A 5,827-nucleotide genomic window follows, 5' to 3' on the forward strand; every position below is an offset into this window, starting at 1 on the left:
TTGGTGGTTCAATGTAGAGTCCATATAAGATACATGGTTAGGCACTCAGGTATTTCTGGACTACAGGTTACATCATACTCCACCCACCAGTTGGGGGAAGGGACGATCTATCAATTAGATACAATCTAAGTTAACAATTCTAACTGACTCAGGAGGGTCTGTGAAAGTCCATCACAGAAGCTTGGTAGTTAGGAAACAAAGAAACTCAAAAATACTATATAAGGAGAAAATGGCATTGTGCAAGTTGTTCAGGATCTAGATCTTTGTGTTCCCTGAACCAGTAGCACTGCTTTAAATAAAGGATTTTCTGAACCAACCTCTGAGTGTTCAACTGTCCCTTCTTCTGTGCCAATTCCATAACACCATCTTCACCAGTTTAATTTTCTTAAACCTCTTTGTATATCCTGGCTCAGAGATTAGTCAAAAGGTTATAAAATCTTCCTATACCATAAAACAGCATGATGTTTTAAATGAGGGAATATTGGACACTGGAAAATCTCTAGATAAATCAAAGCTTTTGGACATATATTAATTAAGGCTATATCTGATTAATTGATAAGGAACTTAAACATCACCAAAACAAAATCAAAGGGTTTTTTACTTTGGAAGTTCTAATGATGATCAAAACTGCTTATCAATGCCTAAATTCAAAAGGGTTGTGTTAAGCTTGAAATTAGAATAAAGATATAAAGTACAGATTGACTCAAAAATTTTTAAACATGGTAGTTTTTAGTTTATGTACTGATTTTTCTTCTAAATAAATTCAACAGCAAACTTTAGGAGGTAGATTAATGAAAGTTCAAAATTAGGCTGGTAAAAAAGTGCCATGGTGGGCTGAGAGTGAGGAATATAGCTAAGAAGATAGAAGCATGCTCTTTGAAACCAAAATGCCCAAGTTTATATCCCTACTCCACCACACTAGCTGTGTGACATTTGACAAGTAACTTAACCTTCTTGCCATAGTTTCCACATCTGTAAAATGGGTATGCTTAGTACTTACTTACTGAAGGTATTATAAATATTAAATGACTCATCACTTGTAAAGAATTTATGGTGGTTTAAGTGCTTTGGAGTTGCTTACTATTATTATTTGGTAAATATTTTGGCTATATCTATATTGTACCCATTAAAACCCAAAAATATTTTGAGACAAAATTCAGACTTTCTATTTAGAGACAAGTTTGTAATTGTCATTATAAGAAAGTCAGAAGAAAGCAGGTGATCCAGCCATTGAACATGTTATAGAATAATCTGGCTGCACAATCTCAAAAAAAGGATTTTGTCTCCAAATAGCTTAGGAGCCAATGAGGTATTAAATGGAAAAGATAATACAGACATTTATTTACAGACTTGGTCCCAGTAAGAACAAAACTTTATATACATGATGTGAGCAATAATGTAGGTTAAACAATACCTAAGTGTGAGAAAGATTTTCTACTTACCTTAGGTAAGTTGCCGTTACTTATTATAGTTTTCTTACTGATTCTCCCACTTCTGATTGACCAGTCTGCCAACAAGGACAAATGCTGAGAACTCAACATGGCACCCTTGTGAGGGAGAGGGAAATGATTTACCAGGTGGCACATTTACTATAATTAATCCCTCACATCACTGAGAGCTCCGCTGATTTAGAATATTAGTTCTACCAGAGCCACAACAATTCTCCAAATAGTGTGAAAACTGAAATTGCCAAATCACCCACTTAGGATTCAGCATACCAGTTAATTAACAGGCAAGATGTTACTCTATTTTCTGTGCTAATTGACTCTGATTATTAAGAGAAAGTAAGGTTGCTGCTGTACAGTGGGGTCAAGGTGTTGAGTATAAAATTCAAGTGATTCTTTGGAGGCTTTCTGTGCTAGATTTAAAAATGTATGGGATATATAGCAACCCAAGGCAGACAGAATCTTTAAGGACTCACAACTTTTATGAAAGTTAAACCACCAAAATCAGCTGTGAGCAAAAGAAAAATTGGGTATTGGGAGAAGGAAGTTATAGACACCTGCATTAGGTTTGAAGACATTAGGTTTTAAGCGATTTTCTTCCTTGCTTTGTCATATATTCATTTATATGAACCAATTTGTGTCCCTTATTTTCTTTTTATGTGCTAGTTTCTGTAAAGGGTATTCAAGGTGGTTAACCTTATAATTTACTCTTGAGATTACAGATCATCAAAAAAAAGAAAAAAGAAAAAGGATTGTGACTGAAACAGAAGGCGAATAAATATCACAGTTGGGGGTAGAAAGTGAGAGTGTCTTATTTATGTCATGTTAGGTGAAAGCAGGGTTTTGTGCCATTTTTTGTCACTTGAATGTTAAATATGGTATGTTTAGAGGCTTGTCAAGGGGTAGAGTGTGCCAGATTGTATCAAATCAACATCATCTACACCCTGATTTATATTTGCATCTGTGTCACAATGGGGAAGCTTCAGAACTATAATACATGTTTAAGACTCCACTGCTGACAGAGCTCCAGGTTAAAGTTTGCCAATAAGAAGGATCCACATGTTATTGTATTTGGGAGACAGAATAGAGGTAGAACATGTTATGATCCAGCAGTGTTATTAATAATAAGAGACAATTGGTAAATTGCAAAGGTGTTTGGTGTGCTTTGAGTGAGCTTCTGTGAAGTAGTTGAGATTATCAGTGGCTTGTGCAGTTTCCTGCACTTCCAGATTTCCTGAAAGCCAAGAGTATTATTTCTGACTTTCACTTCTCTACACTTCTCTAGCACTTTCAATGGTAAAACTCTAGTTCCCTATATTAAACTCCTTTCTGCTTGAGATGCTTAAGATGGCATCTATTGTGCTGACATTTCTGATAGTCATGGACCTATCTTAGGCTGAAATAAAATGTGTTTGGAGAATTAGGAACAAAAGTCAATCTTTGGGTGAACAAAGTAGGTTTACAGTTGTGAATATGTGAAACACAGAGTTTATTCTTATATTACTATTTATTAATTATTATATTATTTTCCATACAAACAACTATAAACCTAATTTTGCCCACCCCACATTACATCAAAATTATGCTTGAAAATTTCTTAGAAAGGTGACACATCGGGTGCTAAAATATTACCTAGAAAATCCAACACATGACTTCCCTAAGCATGGGAATAGGTTGCCGTTTCTTTCATTTAGCATCAAAATGAAGTGACTGGCTGGCTTGTAGAGGCCTTGTTGTGTGAAAAGCACACACTTTTAAACACTGGAATCTGAATGGAAGCAAATAGCTGCTCATTTTGAAAGGCATACCTGAAATGGGGACAGGCCATGTAATATCATGTTCTTACCTTAATTTTCCTTTAGAATATATGCTTACCACAATGGTAGACTAATTTTCCTACCTTATTTCAGCTTCTATTCATATGCTCGCTCTCTCTCTCTCTCTCTTTCCTCTCTCTCTCTCTCTCTCTCTCTCTCTCTCTCTCTCTCTCTCTCTTCCTCCTTCCTTTTTTCCCTCCTGCCAACCTTCCCTCATTCTCATTCTTTCTCACTGTCACTCTCTCTCATAAAAACATAACATTGAATTTGCATAAATTTAATGTGCATATATAATTATGTACACTGAATTTCCTCTGTTCATTGCCCTTTTTTGTCCTCTTGAATTATTTATTTTTAGCATTCAATATGAACCTCAAATAATGCTAGTTTTCTCATGAAATATGTTGCATGACCTACAACTTGTCTTTATTCTCAGCTTCCACCACTGAAGGCAGATGCCAGACAGCTCACAGTGAAACTGGATACTAACACCCTTGCACAGAAATCTGGGGAGACCATTCCCAAACCTCTACTTTCCCTGTCAAGGTGACTCACCATCAGTAGAGCTCACAGAGCAGATTTGACTCCACCCTTCTCCTACCTCACAGTTAAAAACCACATGATTACAACAGTCCTGTTATTCTTGTTTACTGATATATTTGATGGCCAGGTATAAGTTCTTAGGTTTTCTTTTGTTTCCTATTATTGTGGTTATTTGTAGGGGGAGAGTATGAGGTAATGTAGACATAAAACACTCTCCTCCCACTGTCATAGTCAGCTGTGGATCCACATACCACCATAGTCTAGACTTTCTAACGTTATAACCTGATATTTTACAATTAGCATATAGTCACTAATACCAAAGCTGTCCCACAGTGTTTGAGTTCTTTTATCATAGGAAAGTTTCAAGTTAAGTTGATTATGCTTATTACTACATGTGTCACAGATACTGGCCTTTTATTCACATGTACCTTTTCCTATTTCCTTTGCAGCAGGTGGTGTGATGTGGATGAATATTATAAACACCACTTCCACTTTCACTAAAATAGCTCTTGTACTCTCCTTCACTTTCTTCTGACACATAGAAAAATAAAAGCCAGCAGGAGATCTAAGGTTCTATGAGGTAGCTGTGCTACCAGAAAGATGAGCCTGCTCCCTATATTATTCTATCAAAGGCCACCTACCCAACATTTATGTTGAAATATTGCATGAGCTAGTACTACCTGCTGCCTAGAAGGGTCACAGTAAGTGTTGTGTTTAATAGAATGTTTTACCTTCTTCCCTTCCCTTCATTGTTAATGCAAATAGTCTTTGTGTCCTTAGCTATTGTTTCTGACTCTGGTTTTGAATGCAATTCATTTTGTAACTTTTATTCTTTGTAAAAGGAAGATTAAAATCCCCAATAGTAAGGGATAATAAAATAAATATTGAAAAGTAAAAATGCAATATTAAAAAGAAAATTGAACTACCACTTTCCGGGACCTTTGCTATTCCAGTGACATCCCCAGAAAGATAATCTTTGTTTCCAGACTTCCAAACTTCAAATTTGCTAAATATTGAGGGATCCAAGTATTCATATGTCAGCACACATTTAGAAAGGGAGGAAAGAAGGCAGATTATATAAAATAATTCTTCACCAAAATTTAAAGTTTGGAGGCTCCTTTGAATAAATTTAATAACAATTTTGTCAGTGGACTGAGAATTATTTTTCTTCTAGTATGGGGACATATAAATACATTGGGAGGTACAGCTTGTAGCTAGGATGTCAGAAACCCTTAGTAGCTGCTGAGGAAGGATCAGTCCTTTGCAATTGATTAAGGTCAGTCTGACAAGTGATAGGGCTGCCATGAAATCCAAATAAGTGAATAACAATCAGTTGTTTCAAAGGATGTGGCTTCATTTCAAAGGTGTCCACAGATGGATACCTCTCAGCACTAAGAGACAGCTGCTGACTGCTGACTTCCTGAAAGTACCCTTGGAGAGGTGCAAATGGGGAGGCTAACACAAAGCCACAGGGGGGGCTTCCTGGAAAGTTCTTTGATGTAACTAATTGTGATGTTCTGCTGGATAATTTACTTGTTTCAAGTACCTGATTAAGGGAATGACTATTCATAATTAGATGCCCTGAGGTAAGAAAACACAATGTTATGACTAGCTGTCAATAATTGTCAGGCTCACACTAATAATGCCCAGGAAGTGAAAAGGTTTTTGCATTTTCCTTTAACATTATTAAGAATACCATTTCCTGCTGAAACAGGTTTGGCTCAGTGGATAGAGCATTGGTCTGCGGATTGAAGGGTCCCAGGTTTGATTCCCTTCAAGGGCATGTACCTTGGTTGTGGGCACATCCTTGATGTGGGGTGTGCAGGAGGCAGCAGGTTGATGTCTCTCTCTCATCGATGTTTCTAGCTCTCTATCCCTCTCTCCCTTCCTCTCTGTAAAAAAATCAATAAAATATATATATTTTTAAAAAGAATACCATTTCCTAATAGCAATCTACTGCTAATGGGCAGTGTATATCCTGAAGTTTATATCACCTCAAAGCACCATTCCTTATAACATCCC

The sequence above is a fragment of the Pipistrellus kuhlii genome, unplaced genomic scaffold (genome assembly GCF_014108245.1).
Source record: "Pipistrellus kuhlii isolate mPipKuh1 unplaced genomic scaffold, mPipKuh1.p scaffold_m20_p_16, whole genome shotgun sequence".
NCBI classification, from domain to species: Eukaryota; Metazoa; Chordata; class Mammalia; order Chiroptera; family Vespertilionidae; genus Pipistrellus; species Pipistrellus kuhlii.